Raw genomic sequence first — 21,234 nt, forward strand, 5'->3', positions numbered from 1 at the left:
TAAAATGACTCCATCGATAAAATTAGAAAGATGAGAGACCACGTCGAACTATGGAGAAATAGGACTGAGCTTTAGAAACCTAGAATCAAGTCAGACCAGAAAAGATAGGTAACACTATTAAGAAAAATGCAGTTTTTCTTTTTCTTTTGCCCTGTCCCTCTCCTCCCCTCCCTTTCCCTTCCTCGTGCCCTGTCACGGTCCTTTTCTTCCCTTCCCATCCTTTCTCTTCCTTTCCTCTCTCCTACATTTAAAAAGTAAAAAAAACAAAACAAAACAAAAACACATTAACAAATTTATTTAACACAGCCTACCCCAAATATGATCATGGCAACATGTGACCTATATAAAAATTATTAATGAGCTGTTTTTATATTCTTTCTGTGTGTGTGTCTGTTCCTAAGTTCTGAAGTGGGTGCGTGTTTGGTGCTCCCTGCACGCCTTCATTCAGACTCACCATATTTCAAGTGCTCAGTGGCCATCACGTGGGACAGCACAGCTCTGAGGACAGGAAAAAGTGACACTGATATACAATGCATGGTCGATCGCAGTATTAAGAGAAGAATTCCGTATGTTGTGATTAGAAATATTGGTAAGTGCTAGCTTACAACTGCCTCTATCTTTACTGCACATTTAGATATGTGGTGGTCCAACCCCTACAGGGAAATAATGTATCAAACAAAACTTCCTACCAGGGAGCCCACAGATGAATCCGGCCAGCCGGGCATTCCCAAATTCTGTTAAAGGTGGTGGGTAGAAGCAGGGAAACGGGTCTCTTAGTGTGGTTGGTGGTCTGGAAAATCCACATGATGTCCACCCCGGTTATCATGACAAAGTGAGATAGGCTGTCAAGGGCTGGGAGAGCCATGCAGTTGAATAGTGATCACTGGCTCTAAAAACCTTAAAGGCATGAAGTGGTGTAGAGCGAGCAGTGTGGTGACGTTAAAAAGGACCGACGCATTTATGTGAGAGCACACCTCAAAGATGAACATGGGACAAAACTGTAGATGGCAAGTCATGTTTTGGGTCAGTATGGCTTTTTAATGAAATGTGGCTAATTTGGGGCTAAGAAGAGCTCCACATTCTTGTTTTTAGCATTTCCCCAATTTGAAGTCTTCAGTAAACTATCTGAGTTTGCTGGGGCTGCAGAGATTAGAGCTGGGGTTTGAGTTGATGTGACCTGACCTATGGGGCAACTGGCACAAATTTATAAAGATATAAATCAGATCAACTTGTTCAAGTTCCAACAAACAGAAACAGTGTATGGAAACACAGACATGCTCAGGATTCTTGGTGCTGCAGAGGAATGTACAGAGAGCCTGTAGGATAAGCTCTCAGCCAGTCCCTGTGCCTTGCCCAGGACAACTTCCTGCTCATTCACCACCACCAGCCAGTCAGTTCCTCCCACACCCTACACTTATTTCTGCTGCAGGACCTTTGCACTTGCTAGTGTCAAGGCTGGTAAGAGGGCAGAGCTGGAAGCTGGACCACGTGTGCGATTGCAGGCAGCTTTGCTGTGTGTGCCTCAGTCCCTTCATTTATAAAATGGTGATAATAGTAGCACACTTGCTTCTTGGAGCTGATATGAGAATTAAAGGAATTAATGTACGTGAGTGCTTAAAACAGGGGCTTGCATGGAAAAGTGGAGAAAAAGTTGTAGGTTTATTGCCATCTTGTATATAGCAGCAAAATGTGATCTGAACTGACCTGAGGCCATTGAGATTTATGTACCTTGTTTAGTGTGATAAATACGTATATGTTTTCAATGGAAATTAGATGAGGTCATGTGGTGCTGCCCAGACCGTGCTGAGGCTGTCAGATATGATACAGTATGTGCACTGTACTGTATTTCAAATTTAAAAACTTTTTTGATTTATTGATTTTAGTAAAAGAAGAAGGGAGAAAGAGAGAGAGAGAGAAACACTGATTTGTTGTTCCACTTGTTCTTGTCATCATTGGTTGATTCTTGTATGTGCCCTGACTGGGGATCGAACCTGCAAACTTGGTGTATTGAGATGGTGCTCTAACCAACTAAGCTACCCAGCCATGGCCTGTATTTTATCTCTAAAACCCCAATATTCTAATCCTGAACCTTACCTCCCCCCAAGAGTCTTGTGTGAGCAATCATGGACAGGGATTATTATTGTTCAAGATTCACTGATCTTCCACCTTTCTCGAGAAACCCTCTGTCCATCTGACCTAGGCAGCCACCCCTCTGCAGTGCCTTCTGTGGGACCCTGTCGATTGATCCTCATGGGACTTTTCACTTGCTTTGTGATTTTGATGACCATATTCTCTAACAGTGCTAAAAATTAGACCTCTTGTGAGGACCTCTCCCCCAAGCAGATATTTATCAGTATTTACAAGTGACAACCCGATGTCTCCCCTTGGATGTCAACAGTTGAACTTCTACCCCACCCCCCCCCCCGCCCTGCTCTTCCCATTATTTTTTCCTGTCATGGTTAATGACAACTCCATTCTTTTGGTTGTTTAGGCCAGATTCTTTGTCTCTTCTCCTCCCCCCAGGCCCCATATGGAGGCTCCAGCAAATCCTACTGACTTCGTCTTCCACGTCTTCTGACGTGGGTCTGAGCCCCTCTCACCATGTCTGTCTTTTCTAGTCTGCTGCAAGCCATCATGGGGTCTTTCCTGGATTCTTGCCTCAGCCTCCTGACTTGTGCTTCTTCTTGCTTCTGTGATCATTCTGTCCCCCAGGAGGACCTTCTGAGGGCTCCCTGTCTAGCCACAGCCCCTGGGCCCTTCCCAGATTGGCCTGGCCTCCTTCCTCCTCTGACAGCCTCCTGCCCCTCCTCGTTCCTTTTCTCCGCAAGCCTCCCTGCTCCTGCCTCCAGACCTGGTTGCCATTATCTCTGTCTAGAATGCTTCTCCCCTGGGCTCACTCACTAATGATTTCCGACACTTGTTCAAACCCTTCCCTGAGAGTCTTGCCTGACTGCTCTATTACTGTTGCAAATCTCCATCTCCCTGACATTCCCTTGGCCCCTTGCTGCTTATTCTACACATTCATAATTCATAAATATTCAAATATTCATAACACGTAACACTCACCAGCTCCTCTTCTGAACCCGATCTATGCACCTTCCTGCACTCACTAGGCCCTGCTCTTCTGCTCAGGGCTACTGGCGACTCTCCAGGAAGACCACCTGGCACCATCACATCAAGTCTTTCTCTCTGTGGCCACACAGAGAGCTCTGCCACCATCCTGGGCCCTCTGACGTAGCTGCTCCTGGTTTCTCAAGTCCTGCTCAAGCACAGCTGGGGCAACCCTTGTTTCAAGTCTCATACTTTTGTATGTATGAGGTTCTTATTGCTGCAGAGGATTGAGACTTTGCAAGAGACCTGTGCAGCACTCATGCATGCTCACCAGCTCACCTAGCCGGGCCTTCAGGGCTGCAGGCTGGGGGGGGGAGCAGGTGGAGAGCCCTAGAGCCCACCCTGCACTGGGCTCATGTGCTACAGAGGCTGTTGTTTCTGCCTCGGGATCTTGCCTCTCTAGCAGCTACCTGAAGAGGCCGGACGGCATAGACAGCAAGGCAGTAGGGTTGACAGCTGGTGGGACAAACTCCGTCTCATACATCAAAAGAGCCTGTGGTTTCTTCCTTCCGTTCTGGTTATCGATTGCTGAGTAACAAATCATCTTAATGGCTTAAAATAACAGCAATCATTAATTTTCTCCTGAATCTGTAATTTGGTCAGGGATGGTTGGGAGCCATGCGGCTCTGCTCCACTGAGGCTGGAGGGTCCTCCTTCAGGACTGCTGCTCACAGGGCTGGCAGGCGGTGCTGGCTCCTGGCCGGGGGGGCTCAGTTCCTCTTGCACAGGACGCTCCGCAGAGCCTGAGTTTCCCAGAACCTGACCAAAGGGTTCAAGAGCAAGTATTCTAAGAGCCAGGAAGTGGAAGTTGCCAACCACTTAACCCCTCAGCCTAGAAACTTGTCCAGGTCTCTTCCACTCTAGTCTCTTGACCAGGGGTCTCCAAACTACGGCCCGTGGGCCACATGTGGCCCCCTGAGGCCATTTATCTGGCCCCTGTTGCACTTCTGGAAGGGGCACCTCTTTCATTGGTGGTCAGTGAGAGGAGCATAGTTCCCATTGAAATACTGGTCAGTTTGTTGATTTAAATTTACTTGTTCTTTATTTTAAATATTGTATTTGCTTCCATTTTGTTTTATTTACTTTAAAATAAGATATGTGCAGTGTGCATAGGGATTTGTTCATAGTTTTTTTTTATAGTCCGGCCCTCCAATGGTCTGAGGGACAGTGAACTGGCCCCCTGTGTAAAAAGTTTGGGGACCCCTGCTCTTGACCAAACAGTCACAGGCCCATCCAGTGGCCTGAGAAGCACATAGACTTTAGCTCTCGCTGGGAGGAGTGTCAGAGGAGTGGCTGGATTGTTCTGAGACATGGTAACTCACCCGGCTTTGCGTCCAGTGGAGTAATGGGGGCTGTGCTTTTCATGGAGCGTCAGCCCGCTTGAGAACCTACCCCCTTATATTTGTTTTCCCTCATTCTTTGTCTCATTCTCTTTTCTTTCATTCCTGCTCATCTAAATTTCATGCTCAAGGGAAGTGTTGATGTAAGATTCAGTCTCAGGCTCAGTTCTGTGTTCTAGGGGAACCCGTGGAAATCACAGACTAATACAGAGTAGGGCAAAAGGATTACTATTGTAAGTATATAAAAGAATTTATTCTTGTATTATTACTTATTATTATTGTACTACTTTCCATATAAGCCACTATAACCCTACTTTGGCCCACTCTGTCATTTACTTTGTTTATTGTCTATCTTTTAGTATATAAGCTCCTTAGAACAGAGGTGTGTGTGTGTGTGTGTGTTTCATTTATGTTGCACCCCTAGAGCCTGGATAAATGTATGGCTCATTGAGGTACTTAATAAGTATTAGTTGAACAAGTTGGATGTCTATCTGAATGTTATTTGTCTTGCCAACTAGAACTTAATCTCCACGAGGGTGGGGACATTGGTGTCTGTCTCACCATTGTTCCCACAGCTCCAATACTGTGTGACACATATTAGCTCTCTATAAACGTTTTCAAATGAATGCGGGAGAAAGCAATACATAGAATGTTGTTGCAGGAAGCATAGGCATTGCAAACCAGGGGCACATCTATGGAAGTTTCTAAAAAGGACCAAAAACCAGGACAACTTGAGATTATCATACTTGAAAGGTGACAGTTCCATCAGAACTCAAAGGATCTTCGGGATATTACTGTACAAGCACTTCAAAGTTGAATTCTAATGGTCTTTGGAAAAGAGGAGCAAGATGTAGCCCCTGTGGCCCATGACACCTCAGGTGCCGTAGCCACAGTGGGCTGGTATCTCACCCAAGAAGATAGGTATCTCTACTCCATGCCCTTGAATGCCTGTGTCTTCCAGGAACATGTATCCCTAAGAGCGTGACCTTGACCCTATTTTGATATTTGACTGATTTGAGTTGTTGCTTGGTGTATTTTGTGTTAGTTTTGCATGAGCGTTTATTTCTTTCTTTCCCTTTTCTACACACTCAATTCAAATTGAGAGCTTACATGCCAGGTACAGTTAAGCCTTTTCGAGACCAGGTGAGATCGGGTGCGTTCAGGGTGGTTATGGCCACAGACAAGCCTTTTCAATAGGTTCCAGTCAGGGCATCGATAGAAAACAATGAGCATTCCAAATGAGTGCATTCCAGGAGTTTATGTACCGAGGCTGTTGGCAGAGGTGAGAGTGCAGGGCAACCATGATAGCCAGCCCAGTAGCTGCAGGGTCTTGGGCAAGTGTACAAATGGAAGCTCCATGTCACAAATCAAAATCTTTCCAAGTCATAGTTCAAGCTAACACTATGTTGAATAAAATCAGTTCTATCCTTCTACCTCAACAAATGGGATAATGACCCAGAAATCCAGGTCGACATGTAGAATTATCGCATTCTTCTGAGTTACAGACCATGGTTCTAGAACGTGATGGTCTAGGACAGCCAACTACCACCCCTATTCTTCCTCCAGACCCATGCAGCAAACACCTTTGCCAGCTCATATACAGAGTCCAAACTCTGTTCACAATTGCAGAAACAGCTGCTCTTTGGCCACTCTTGAGTCTAGGGATGGGCACATGAGAGTCAGAGCATCCTCCCACCCTGAGACAGACTGAAGCTAAGACCCTGTAAGCTAGTTTGGGTCTATATAGCAGGGCAATTTGAGCATGTTACATAAATGGGGAGCTCTGTAAAGATTGATTAGAGTCCCCATGTACCTAAATCTGCTAGTAACAGCCGAGCAGTTTTCAACGTTAGGCCCAGAGGTAAGAGGGAGGTCTGTAGATTGGGCTGCCTTTGAGCAAGAGTGACCTTTCTAGAAATACAGTCATCTACAGATAACCTATTGGGGAGGGAGCAAAGGGCCATAGCCTCCTGCAGATACGAGAGCTCTCTACTAGCTACCGCCAGTCAGAATGCAGGACTGGGAGTCATGGAGATAGAGCGCCCCCACCCCCTGTCACAGAGCAGGCAGAGATGTGTGTGGAGTAAACCGGAAGGGGCTTAGCAAAGGTACCAGGCCCAGGTCACACCTGTGCGCCATGCAGACCAAGGTCCACAACCTCATCCACAGTTAATGCTTTACCAACACCAGAAAACAGAAGAGGGGCAGTGCCCGTGCCCCGACATTGACTGGACCTCAGGGCCAATCAGAGGGGAGCCTGGCATCTGCTTAGCCTTTGACGGTCATGCTTTTCAAGAAGTGAGCACTTGGAGCTCTTGGGAGGTGAAGGGAGGCACACGAAGGCCTCAGTGGTCAGAGGGGAAGGATGTTGGAAGGCCTGGTTGAAATAGGAGAAAGGATTAAGGAAAGCAAAGTAAAACAAAATGAACCAGAACACCAAAAACCTCTCATAGACACAGACAATGATATGCTGATTATCAGAGGGAAAGGTGGTGGAGGGAGGTAGAAGAGGGTAAAGGGGGAAAATGGTGATGGAAGGAGACTTGACTTTAAGTGGTGAACACAATACAGTACACAGAACATGCATTATAGAATTGTACACCTGAAACCTATATCATGTTGCTAACCAATGCCACCCCAATAAAGTCAATTAAAAAAAAAAGGAAAAAATACAGACCATGAAGTAGTGAACATAGAATGAGTAGGAGGTAAACAAAAGACTGTCTCATCCGTTCTCATGCCTTCATGTTCTGAGTGCCCAGACAATGAGTACTTCTGGTTGATTCAGAAGCTATGTGCAGTGCTGTGCCCCTGCTTCATGTGTCTGAGGTCTGTGATGAGTACCAGTGTGTCTCCCAGGTGGCTTGCTCCTGGTGTCTTTGTACAATACTGTGAGGGCTGTCAGAAGCAATCTTATTTGGGGGTGTCTAAGGTGAAGAGAGTGAGACAGTAGTGGGATTCCGTGGTTCGTACCAGTTCAGCAGAATTGATACCTAATTTTTTGTTGAGTTTAACAAACTGGTTGTTAAAATGGCACTTGTAATCAGAGTTCTCTCTAAGGAGAGCGCCTGGGCAGCTGCCCAATGTGGAAATCACAAATTTACATTCCTTACTCTTTTTTAACGTTCATCTGTGCAACAGCGTATTCTAAGTGCCCATAGTAATGTTCGTTCCGTCCATAGGTGAAAAAAATTGCAAACGAGAACACCAATCAAGAAGTAATATGGAACTGTTTTAAATAACAGTTTTATTGTTTTTATGTCAGGTATTATTTAATTTTTTTTTTATTTATTTTATTTTTTTTTCTAAAGTGAGAAATGGGGAGGAAATGCTTTACCAACACCAGAAAACAGAAGAGGGGCAGTGCCCGTGCCCTGACATTGACTGGGCCTCAGGGCCAATCACAGGGGATCCTGGCATCTGCTTAGCCTTTGACGGTCATGCTTTTCAAGAAGCGAGCACTTGGAGCTCTTGGGAGGTGAAGGGAGGCACACAAGGGCCTCAGCTGTTAGAGGGGAAGGAGGTTGGAGGGCATGCTTCTGACATGCTCCCGACTGGGATCCAACTGGCGAGCCCTCTAGGGAGCAATGCTCTGCCCATCTGAGGCAATGTTCTGTTGCAACCAGAGCCATTCTTATGCCTGAGGTGGAGGCCATGGAGCCATCCTCAGCACCTGGGCCAACTTTGCTCCAGTGGAGCCTTGGCTGCGGGAGGGGAAGAGAGAGACAGAGAAAGGAGAAAGGAAAGAGTGGAGAAGCAGATGGGCGCTTCTCCTGTGTGCCCTGGTGGGGAATCGAACCTGGGATGTCCACATACCGGACCGATGCTCTACAGCTGAGCCAACCGGCCAGAACCTTCATTAATATTTTAAAACTCTTATAATATAATCTAGTTTTGTATACCTCTTTTATTGTCCTTATTTAAGTATTAAATGCATGAAATAATAAACTACCTTTTGGTATATCATTTTTTAACACTTAAAACGGTCATTAGGGCAGAGAACTGGTTGTTAAATTATTTGAGTCCCACCACTGGAGTGAGGCACTTGCCTTGGGTGACAAAAAACTCAGTAAATAAGACAAATAATATTTTAATGTAGTAGTTAAAAATAAAAATTATTGCAGAATATCCATAATGAACAAAATTTCAAAAAAATTAAATAAAGCCTGACCAGGCAGTGGTGCAGTGGATAGAGTATTGGCCTAGAACATGGAGGATCCAGGTTTGAAAGCCCGACGTCAGCAGCTTGAGCGTGGGTTCACCAGCTTGAGTGTGGGGTCGCTGGCTTGAGCGTGGGGTCATAGACAGACCCCCATGGTCACTGGCTTGAGCCCAAAAATTGCTGGCTTGAAGCCCAAAGTCTCTGGCTTGAAGCTCAAGGTCACTGACTTGAGCAGGGTGTCTCTGGCTCGGCTGAAACTGCAACACCCCCCCCCCCCCCGCCGTCCTTGTTTCTTTTTCTCTTGCTTAAAATTAAAAAAAAATAATAATAAAGACAGGATTAATATCCTAGAGCTGAAACCACAGAACGTTTATGTTTCCATCCATAGTGAAACTCCTGTAGGTTCCTTATAATCCAGGACAAAGGGAAAGGGTGCAGGGGAAAACGCCAGCCAGGCCACTGGTAATTGTTCCTGATCTGCTCCACTGTGCAGGCTGGTTGGAGCTGCTGCTCTGAGTTTCTGGCTGCTTGAGAAATGCTTCTGTGATTGATTTGTGCTGCCATCTTGTGGCCACATGGTCACCTCTCACTTTTGGAATCTGGGGGAAATATGATTACACCTGAAAGGAAAGATCAAGGGCAAAGAGATAGTCAAACCTCTGAAAATCTTAGGATCAGCATTTTTTTTCTGTTCCTTTCCTCCCTTTATTAAATACAAATTGAATGCCTATGTTTAAGAATTGTACCGGAAGCTGAGTAAGGATTAGTGGCTAAGTGTGGCAGGGTATTTGTCCCAGGACAGCTCTTTCAGAGAGTCTGAGTAGAAAGGAACTACACAATAACAAAACAGAAGAAGCCTGGGAGAGTTGTAGAGACTCTGTCTACAGTCACAAACTTTGTCTAAAGTCACAAACTGCATCGTAGAGTCAGACTTAGAATTGACTTGGGTACATTTTCCGTTGGATACTGTTTCCCTTGCCATCTTTTTATTTATTTATTTATTTATTTATTTATTTATTTATTTATTTATTTATTTAATTCATTTTATTTTATTTTATTTATTTTTTTGTATTTTTCTGAAGCTGGAAACGGGGAGAGACAGTCAGACAGACTCCCGCATGCGCCCGATCGGGATCCACCCGGCACGCCCACCAGGGGCGACGCTCTGCCCACCAGGGGGCGATGCTCTGCCCCTCCGGGGTATCGCTCTGCCATGACCAGAGCCACTCTAGCGCCTGGGGCAGAGGCCAAGGAGCCATCCCCAGCGCCTGGGCCATCTTTGCTCCAATGGAGCCTTGGCTGCGGGAGGGGAAGAGAGAGACAGAGAGGAAGGAGGCGGGGGGTGGAGAAGCAAATGGGCGCTTCTCCTATGTGCCCTGTCCAGGAATCGAACCCGGGTCCCCCACACACCAGGCCGATGCTCTACCACTGAGCCAACCGGCCAGGGCCTATTTTATACATTTTAGAGAGGAGAAGGAGAGACAGAGAGAGAGGAGAGACAGAGAGAGAGAAGGGACAGAGAGAGAGAAGGAGAGAGAAGGGGGGAGGAGCAGGAAGCATCAACTCCCATATGTGCCTTGACCAGGCAAGCCCAGGGTTTTGAACCGGCGACCTCAGCATTTCCAGGTCGATGCTTTATACACTGCGCCACCACAGGTCAGGCTCCCTTGCCATCTTAAAGGAAGCTTGTCCTACGATGCTGAGACAGTCATCTTCCAGCTCCTTGTCTTACATTCTTTGTGTAAGGAGTAAGTGGAAAGTACAGTTGCCCTCGCCACATCGCAGTCCACTTCTCACGGCCTCACTGTATCGCGGATTTTTAAATTGTATACAGTACTTCTTAGGTGGGCAGTGTGCCTCATATGGTGACACATCAAGAGTGCCTGAGTATTTCACTTCTGCTGTGCTTATCTATTTCCCTAAAATTATATTAAAATATCTTAAACAGAATATTTGAAAAAATAGTACAACACAAATACTCTTCATCAGCTTCATGTATGGTGACATCAGTTGTTAAATGTTCGCCTCTTTGCTTTTTCTCTTATCTCTTTTTATTACTAAGGTACTATATAATATTATCATTGTCTCCAGTGACTTTAACAGTGATACAGCGGTGTTATTCTATATACAGTTCAATTTTAAAATTCTCTCATCCTAATCATGGCTTTTGCACTTTTTTTTTTTTTTTTTTTTTTTTTTTTGGATTTAGGACCCAATCAAGGGTATGCATTGTGAAATCTGGTCTCCTATGTGTCCTTCACTATTTCTCTTACCTCTTTTTGTCTTCATAGCATTGCCATTGTGGAAGAGCCCAAGCCAACCATCTAACAGAAATCCTTTTGATTAGATTCAGGTTAAGCACTTTGGGCAATAATAATTACATGGGTGACATTCTCATTGCTTGCTGGAGACTCAGGCAGGCAGGGTATGGTTCCAGTCCCCGTGAAGGCCTGGCCGCCAGGGACCTAACGTCAGATTTTGTGTTCTAGTCAGGCCTTTACCAGATAAGGGCCACCACCCTTATCAGGGAGGGCAAACTGCTTTACTCAGTCTATCTTATCCAAAAACACCCCCACAGACACACCCAGAAACATATTTGACCCAGTGACAGGGTACCCTGTACTCAGTCAAGCTGAGACATAAAATTAGGCCCTGCAGTGACGTCCACCACCAGGTTTCTCCATGCCTGGGTGCCTCTCTCCCACGGGAATGAATGGGGACTCTGTGTGGTGACACTCTGACTGTGAGCGTTCTGCTCCCAACAACATTTCACCCAATGGACTTCTAGATTTTTGAACTGCCAAATGATACTAAAATTGTTCAGGATAATTGAAAAGATGGAGAAAACTTCCTTTTTTTGACAAGAAGCTCCCACAGAGTTGGGTTCAAGGTCAAAGTCCAGATTAAAAAATAAGGCTCACAGATACAGGCGGATCTAACAGAGAAGGACAGCTCAGGGCCAGGTGAGGGCAGGAACAGGGCTGTCCTGACTGGCAGCAGGTGCTCATGTAAACCCACAGTCAGGTGGGAATCGGGAAAAACTCCTGCTTTGTTGACCTGACTCTCCCCAACGCGAAGGAAGCCCGGCCTCCAGAGAAGAGGGTGGGGTGCTACGCTGATGTGCGCAGCTCTCATTTTAGCTTAGGGAACTCTGGGCCCCTTCCTGGAGCAAAGACTGTCTTACTTGTGCATGGCGACTTCTTGTTTACAAATGAGCGCATTATAATGCTTGATCCGGGCTTCCAGTTTATCACCGCATGCGTGGAGCCTGGTGGGCGGGCAGATCCCACGGCAGAAAGATGCCCAGGAAGCACTTCTTCCCGCGCAAAACTGCTCACCGGCCCGTGATAGAGACCGATGCTGTGACTTCGCTTTGTCTGGCCAGTAGAAGTCCTGATTTTATGAAAGAAACATCCCTCCAGTATTCTTCCTTTCAAGTAAAGTTTTGTTGTTGCTTTTGAGGTTGTTAAGCCACTATATAATATTTCTAACCAAGCGATGTCACTCACATATGACTTTATGGGCTTCCAAATGCTCATCTCATCTTAGGAGTTTTATTTATTCTCCCCCCACCTCTTCCTACCTCACTTCCATGGCTACAGTTCTAGCCACCTTAAATTTTAAAGCATTTGATACTTTTAAAAGAGGGATTTCATACTCTTTTACTGTCACAACAAGGAGGTATTTTGCCAATTTATTTTCTGTACACTGAGTCAAAGGTAAGTCACTGAAAAGTCCAGAGCGATAGCCGGGTTCCTGAGTGCTGGTCTAGTGGCAAGGACGCTGAGTAGAAGGCTCAGCAGCAGCACAGCGTGGCCGCCGGGCTCCCTCCCGCTGGGCTGCTGCGTGTTTCTCAGCCCAGAGCAGCCAGCACAGCCCTTACTAGGCCCCAGAGAACGCAGCTACTTTCCTGAGCAACATCTATTTCACGTGGACATTTTGACTGGTCTGTTTGCCTGTACCACCTCCTCAAAAAACAAAGCAGAAAGAGATACGGTTTTTCATGAAGATGGCGCCAAAAGTGAAGAAGGAAGCCCCTGCCCCTCCTAGAGCCGAAGACAAAGCAAAGGCGTTGAAGGTTAAGAAGGCAGTGCTGAAAGGCATCCAAAACCACACACAAAAAAGAAGATCCGCAGGCCACCCACCTTCTGAGCGCTAAAGGCTCTGCACTTCGGAAGACAGCCCAAATAGGCTGGGAAGAGTGCCCCCAGGAGAAACAAGACTGACCGCGATGACACCGTCAAGTTCCTCCTGACTAGGGAGTCAGCCATGCAGAAGATAGAAGACAACAGTACTTGTGTTCGCTGTGGATATCAAGGCCAACCAGCACCATTTCAAACAGGCTCTGAAGAAGCTCTTTGACAGTGACGTGGCCAAGGTCAATATCCTGATCAGGGCTGATGGAGAGAAGAAGGTATATGCTCCATTGACTCCTGATTATGATGCTTTGGATGTTGCCAACAAAATTGGGATCATCTAAACTGAGTCCAGCTGGCTAATTCTAGACATAAAGATATTACACTAAGAAAAAAACAAACAAACAAATTTGCTAGGTTCTTCTCTATTTATTGCTTTAAAAGGTACCAATTTGGGAAGTGTTGGAAATAGGATCAGTGGGAGGATCAATCAAGTTCATTTGTTTATAAACTCTGATCTACAAGAGGTTCAAGCCAATTTTCATGAGTCTTTATCTTGAAGAACAGAATTAAGCTTATCGAAAATGTTATAGTTAATATAATGCAAGTAAAGATTGAAACTCCATGTTAGTTTTAGAATGAACAAGAAGAAAGAGATTTTTTTTCCTCCATCAATGGACTTTTGAGTGTGGAGAGGTACCAAATCCTTCTGCGTAGTAGAACTTTATTTATTCATCTTAACTACCCAAATAACTATTAGCATTTTAAGAAGTAAACAATTATACTAAATATTCATATATTACTTACAAAATGTATTTGAAAAATAAATAATACTTAGATACTTAATCAAATACTCTCTAAACAATTAAAATTTCCAGTTTAAGAGATCGTCTTATCCTAAGACTGAAAACCATTAAAAACAGACCAAACTCAAACAAGGTTGAGTACCAATCATTGCCGTCACTATGATTCATTGACCTAGTGCAGTGGTTTTCAAACTTTTTGAAGTTGGGGTATATTTAAAATTCTACAAATAATTGTAGGTGCACTATATACAAATTTCTGAGAAATATGTTATAATAATTAAGTCAAATATTAAAGAAAAAAAATAAAGTCCAAGTATGCTTTTATGGTAATTAAACTAAATAAATATGACAAAATTAAATTTATTCTATTAAAAACATTTTTATGTTACAGTTTTTGAGTTATGCTTTTTAGAATTCATAAAAAAAGAGGGGTTAAAAAATAAAAAATGACAAAAAAGTTATCTTTTTATATATATAGATACATTCTTAGTAAGATTTAGGAAATTCAGCAGGTCCTGGCATGAATGTGTTAAGTTTTTTCATTCCTGTGTTTATGAGAAACATGAGCCTGATGTGTCCCAGCGATTTCTTCAATGTTTGGGCATATATTTGAAAGGCAAACTCTTATTTCCTCGTCAATACATTGAAGAATTTCTCTCTTTTTACTCTTAATTGTGTTGAGGGTAGAAAATCCTAATTCATATAAATGGGATGTTGAAAATTGTAGTAAACTGTTTAAAGCATTTTTTTTAGATATTGCCACATATTCTTCTTTTATAAAAATTCAAAAGGCTTCAAGAGACAATTTCTTATGTTTAATCATCAATCCAAAATCCCCACCATACATATCATCTTAACTTTACACCAAACAAAGTATAGAAGAAACTTGCCTCCAGTCTTTTTGGAGAACATGGGGGGTAGTGTAAACAATCCAGCACCACAGCTTAACAGCCTTTTGCAACCTAATCAGGCAAGTGAGGTGGGAGGTTGGGCAGACTGTCAGCTTACAGCCAATTCCCCACACCTCTGTCCCCCAAAAATCTAAACTCTAAAAACCCTGTTGGTTTTTTGGTCCCCAACAGGCACATATTTCTCTGGAATACCATAGGGCACACCTAAAAATCTTCTAGGGCACACCAGTGTGCCCTGGTGCACACTTTGAGAACCACTGACCTAGTGTATTAGCATCATTAGAAACGTGTGATCATTATTTGAATTTTATAGTAATTTGTGGGTTATCTAAAGATATTAGCTCCTGGAAAATGAAGGTTTTTCTGCTTCAAAACCCTTCTCTTCAGACCATTTCTGTTTTATCATTTTTTCAGCATACCATTGAAGCCTCCTTTTATTTGGTTATTTTGTGTGATCATCAGTGCCGGTTAATAGCGGGTCCCCATGATGCTGATCAGCCCTTCCTGTTCTGGGTAGAGTTCCTTCTATTTCACTTCACTCCCAATTATTTTTTTCTACTCTTCAGCATATCCAGAACATATACATATATTGTACACACATGTATATATTTAAACTAATATATAAACTTAATTCATGTATATATATATTCATATATATATATATACACATGTACATTGATAGACATCCTTTCCTTAGTGAAATGACAAATATAAATCCTGTTTTGATCCTTTTGTTGTATTACAACTTCATTTTAACTTTTTTAACTCTTATTTTGAATTCATAAAATATTATAAATTATATCATTCTAATTAATCATAATACCAAAAGCAATTTTTATTATTTATATTTGAATTATTACATCTTTCCAGTGAGATCCTCTTAAATGGGACCCTTGATCTTTTGTCATTGTCCCTATTACTCATGGCATTACCCTTGTTTTTGGATATCCACAGAATGATCCCGGCCCATCCTGAGTGCTTTCCTTTAGTCCTTCAACTGTAACTCCCTCCTCTGTCCCTCTCAGCACCTACTGTGCTCCCTGACTACCCCTGTGGCCACAGGCAGTCCCACTCTCTAGCTGTCTGTCCAGCCACCTTCCAAGGCAGACTGTGAAATACTTTGCCCGCAATTCATGCAGATCTTCACAGTCCCTTTCACTGGCTCAATCAAAGCCTGCATTTTTTGCAAGACTGGCATTTCCCTTTGCAACCAATGTGCAGTGACTTAGCAATGTATTATTAACCATAGATAACAGAAGACTATCTGGGAAAAACTAATGAATGAAGACTTAACTTGACATGTGGGAAGGACTCAGCCTGGAGAGCTGCTGGAGTAGAGGATGCCTTTTCATTAGTGGTCAGATAATTAGTAAATATTTAATGTTATAATGCTTTTTGCTTTCCTAAGCCATATGGCACTTCCGAAAACTACACAATTAATGCTTGGATGACAAAGATCTGTTTTATTAAATAAATCTGGTGGGCTTAATTCCAAGATGTCTAACCTAACCAACTATTCAAAATATAAAATTAATAATCAACATGATTGGCCATCTGGAAGAGTTGAGCAGCATCCCTTGGTCGTCTCTCTGAGACTGGAGAGCACTCAGGCTGTGAGCTTGGAAGGCTCACAAGCTTCTCAGGTATGTCTATCCGGATCTTGGCTCTTCCTGCTGGTGTTCACCCTTTTACAGTAAGGTAACTGGCAACCCTCCATCTCCTGAAGATGTGACCCACTGAGTAAGATGCCAGCAACACGGGTTCTACCGTTCTTTTTGCCACTTGATATTGGATATGGCTGACAGTCAATAAACACAGAATCCAATGTTTTGCCTCATAAAAGGGGACTAGGGAGGCTGGTTTCCATGAGAAGAAGTAGTGGAAACAGGCCATGTTAATGAACAGAAAGGCCAGTAGACAGGCATTTTGCTCTCATCTTTGAAAATTTTGGTGAATTCTAAGGCAAGGTTGCTTCTTTTGGTTAGTGTTTCAGAATACGGAGGAAACCCCAGTTTTACAGTTCCTCGAAAGAGGACGCGTTCCCTCTGTGGAGATTCTGTGTTTTCCTGTGATTCATGGCAGTGTGGTCGCCGGTGGGTTTCCTCTTTGCCAAACATCTCCGAACTCTACATCCCATTGGTTTCACTCTAATTGTTTCTCATTTACCATTTAAGAAAATGTAATCCTTATGCACCATATTCTATAAGTTTAACTACTGAAAATGTTGTTTCATAAGAGCCTTTTGAAGTCCCAAAAAATGTTGGAATAATTTTTATTTCACTTTAAAAATCTTTCTTCCGAGGGGACAAGAAGTTCCATTTTGCCAAGAATAAATGAACTCAAATAGCAAAGGGATTGGTCTTGACTCGAGATGCCAAACCCACAGTGTTTCAGTGGCTTCCTCACTTGGCCAAGTGCATTTTTCAGGCCTGGGAGTCTGCGCTGGTCTCTAAAGTTTCAGGCGAACATGTTAGTACTTATAAATAATTATTTTAGTATGCCAGTTGTGCTTAATGTAAAAAGTTTGGCTTAATTTTTGAGCCAATTTGAGTGTACAGGCAAGCAAAATAGAGATTATTGATTTTACAAGTCAGCCCTTTATTAAGGTTTGTTAAAGTTACATGAAAAAAAAAATATTGAAATAATTTCCTCTTTGGTATTTCCTTTAATGTCCTTACTTTCTTCTTTCATATTACAGTAGGATAATTTAAGTCTTTGTTTTCATGTCCAGGTTCTGCAGAATTTTCTAAAAGCAAAATTATGGTAAACAACATAACTAATGTTGGCAGCCATGAAAAACCCATGGAGACTTCAAAGAAAGTGTCATTTTGTGTCATATGAAGGCTCATCATTCTCAAAGAAAATTCTCTAAGATGAATACAAAATAAAAGCAATAGCAAATTCTTTGACCATTTTAAGACAAGCTGTTGATTAGGGAAAAATAAATACTATTCATTCCATTTCAGTTTTGTGTGTTATTATTATTGTTGCTGTCATCGCTATTTTATAGGAATTCAATTAAATATTTATTGAACAAACGCAGAATAAATGAACAAAGGGGTGTTTAAACCTGAAGATGCAATAAACAACCTCAAATATTCAGAAGGCTGTCAAACACAAAAATGAAAGACTTATTCAGTATTTGTCCAAAAGGCAGAACTTGAATTAAGGGATAAATATAGGCAACCAACAGGCTGCAGGATAGTTGTACAAAGTGTATCCCTTACCTTAATCAATTCTTTCCCAATAGAACTCATTCTACACATAGGTTTCCCCTCTTCTGAAAGGAATTATTACCATTAATATTTCTTCTGCACATCTTAAGGAAGTCCCATTTTTATGCACGCCCTCCATTGCCGGGAATGGATGCTCTCACACTATTGGGAAGGAATCTAAAGTTAACAAACTGGTTCTCTAAGGAAATGATCTGTTCCTCAGGTGTATTTCAGCATCCTGTATCAGTGACCCTCAAGAGGTAGAGAGAGAAAACAGAATATTCTCCAAAGAGGATGAATTAGAATTACCCCCAATTCAGACACTGCCCCCTGGGGATGGTCCTCCTCAAACCCCAGATGAACCCCTGCCACTGTGAACCAATGTTCTAGATAGGAGTGCGTGTGGTGTGTATGTGTGTGGGGGGCAGACTGCCGCCCAGCCCTGTGCTGCCTGGGGCAGCAGAGCTGGGTTTGCGAATCCCCAGGACATACAAACTGAAGTGTCATCCTGACAGCTTCATACAAACCGGCAGACATTACCAAATGAGAACTTTCCCAACTATTAGGCATGATGTTTAAGGACAAAATAAATATAAAATGCTTTATGTTACATATGTATTTTATCACATCCTCAGTAAAGAATGCTGAGGTGCTTCATCCATCCAGTAAATTGAAAACAAACATTTTACATTTTTGTATTTGCCCAGACACTGATGGTGGACCTTGAACCAGGATGAGAGATCAGTTTTTTAGCAAAGCCACATAATGGGTAAGCCTGGCTAGCTGCTGCTCACTGGGAATGGGTGGACCTGGGCTTGGCTCTGCAGAAGGAGGAAACCTGGTAAGGGAGACATCCCGGCCCCTCAGCTGGCTTTATGGGCATAACTGTTGTTGCGGTGAAGCTGGCTGGCTATCCTTGTTCTAATGTACCATTCATAGCCTCTTCTCCAGGGAGCCCGACAAAAGCTGCAAAGTCCTGGGTGAGTATTGAGGTGGATGCTTGCGTGCCCAGGGTGAAGACTGTCTCCTTGTTACCTATCTAAGCACTTCTGCGACCAGTTGGACCATCTCAGGCCACAGGTGAGCGGCGATGGTCGTACAGAGTCCAGGGCAATGTCTCTGCCAGATTCTCTGTCAGACTGACCAAATCCTCTCGAGTTTAGAATTTGCAGATTTTATAGCAGAAGGTGTTCTTTTCCAAAGATATCTTGTATTATTGAGGTTCTTATAGAGCAGATATAAAGCTAGAAGCTGACTATACACTGGGGGTGTAGCAAATAAATATTCTGGGAGTCTTGAGCCCTGGTTCTCGCATTGATCCAGAAACTTGCGGAAAGTAAAGGCACTTCCTGCCATCATGGCCCCGGGCATCTTTCCAGCTGGTCCCACTGCCACACCTTCCCCATAGCCAGAGAGACTGTCACTGTCATCATTGCTATTCTCATCCTCACCCCGCTCTCATCCTTGTCACCGTTATCACCCCTCTGTTGGTTCATACCACCCTGTCCTCTTTTACCCAGTCCTCTTCCACCCACTGCCCCCCATTCTTGTCAGTGCTACATACTCCTGAGCCCTGAGACTGTCCTGAGACCGTCCTGAGACTGTCCTGAGACTGTCCCGAGGCTGTCCTGAGACCGTCCTGAGGCTGTCCTGAGACCGTCCCGAGGCCGTCCTGAGACCGTCCCGAGACTGTCCTGAGACCATCCTGAGGCCGTCCCGAGACCGTCCCGAGACCGTCCCGAGACCGTCCCGAGGCCGTCCCGAGGCCGTCCCGAGGCCGTCCCGAGACCGTCCCGAGGCCGTCCCGAGGCCGTCCCGAGGCTGTCCCGAGACTGTCCCGAGGCCGTCCCGAGACTGTCCTGAGACTGTCCTGAGGCTGTCCTGAGACTGTCCTGAGGCTGTCCTGAGGCTGTCCCAAGACCGTCCCGAGGCCGTCCCGAGACTGTCCCGAGGCTGTCCCGAGACTGTCCCGAGGCCGTCCCGAGACTGTCCCGAGACTGTCCTGAGGCTGTCCTGAGACTGTCCTGAGGCTGTCCTGAGGCTGTCCCGAGACCGTCCTGAGGCTGTCCTGAGGCTGTCCCGAGACCGTCCCGAGGCCGTCCCGAGACTGTCCCGAGACCGTCCCGAGGCTGTCCCGAGACCGTCCCGAGGCCGTCCCGAGACCGTCCCGAGACTGTCCTGAGACTGTCCTGAGGCTGTCCTGAGACTGTCCTGAGGCTGTCCTGAGGCTGTCCCAAGACCGTCCCGAGGCCGTCCCGAGACTGTCCCGAGACCGTCCCGAGGCCGTCCCGAGGCCGTCCCGAGACTGTCCCGAGACTGTCCCGAGACTGTCCCGAGGCTGTCCCGAGACCGTCCCGAGGCCGTCCTGAGACTGTCCCGAGGCTGTCCCGAGACTGTCCCGAGACCGTCCCGAGACCGTCCCGAGGCCGTCCCGAGACTGTCCTGAGACTGTCCTGAGGATGTCCTGACACTGTCCTGAGACTGTCCTGAGGCCGTCCTGAGACTGTCCTGAGGCCGTCCTGAGGCAGACTGTCACCAGACCATTAACTGCAGGTTTTCTGACTGCTCAGTATTCAGGACAGCAGCTGGCATGGGACACCCAGCACCTTAATTCCACATCTAGGTGGTAATTACTCAGGGAGGGCCAACTGTGTGCCAGGTGTTGGTGCCACGACGCGCTTTGTAGGCAAGGTGAACCCAAAGGGACCGAGCATTGTAATAATAGGGTGCATGTGAAGAAGCCCCCCAGAGGTGGCAGTGATGAATGCCTCTGCAAGGGGTGGGAGGGAAGGCTTCCCAGGAGAAGAAACATTCACACTGATAGACAGGAATGTAGGGCAGACAGGGGAGAAGACCGTTCCAGAAGTAGCCACTGTGCAAAGATGTGCAGTGGGAAACAACAGGATGTGGTTGAAGAAAGTCAAGTGATCATGTGTTGAAAGCAGGCCAGTGGCAAAGAGGAGGCCCAAGACAGCTCCCAGAGGGTGGAAGCCGGAGAGTGGCACGAGGCAGGGCTTCTGGAGGAAAGATGGGGCTGACTGCTGGGAAGGATGATGAGATGGGGACTGGCTTAACGTCACCAGGGAGGCAACCGCCAATCAAAAGAGGTAGACTGAGGAGTTACAGTGCGGGGTGAGAGGAGGGCAGGTTTCAGTGTTTGCTGAGCTGAAGGAACCACAGGAACTGTGTAACTTACAGCGAAGGGCAGTGAGTGCCAGTTCTGTTGACTTCGATGATCCCAGGCCCTAGTTTTATTCAGGCCTGGAAGTGGTTGTTACTCCTTAGCCCTCGTCCAACTCCTGCCTTTCTGGACCAGTAGGCCCTCTCTCCTTGTCAAGGCTACTTTGAGCCTGGCTCTCTCAGATATACATAGTACATAAAAACATTATCTAGCTATCTATCTTCTAAAACACAGGTAACATATATAAGATATATGTTAAATACATATGTAGATATAAAATACATATAATGTTTGTGTATATCAGTTAAGGTTTTCCAGAGAAATAGAAACAATTATATATATATACTGGAAAGTTCTGTCCATTTTTGGAAT

At 44.8% G+C, this 21,234-nt stretch overlaps 1 pseudogene; it reads right to left on the reverse strand.

Annotated features, from left to right (window-relative positions):
• Positions 1–18,422: 18,422 nt before the first annotated feature.
• LOC136378879 (COP9 signalosome complex subunit 8 pseudogene) lies at positions 18,423–19,052 on the reverse strand (annotated as a pseudogene).
• Positions 19,053–21,234: the final 2,182 nt, after the last annotated feature.

This window comes from Saccopteryx leptura, chromosome 7 (assembly GCF_036850995.1).
Source record: "Saccopteryx leptura isolate mSacLep1 chromosome 7, mSacLep1_pri_phased_curated, whole genome shotgun sequence".
Lineage (NCBI taxonomy): Eukaryota > Metazoa > Chordata > Mammalia > Chiroptera > Emballonuridae > Saccopteryx > Saccopteryx leptura.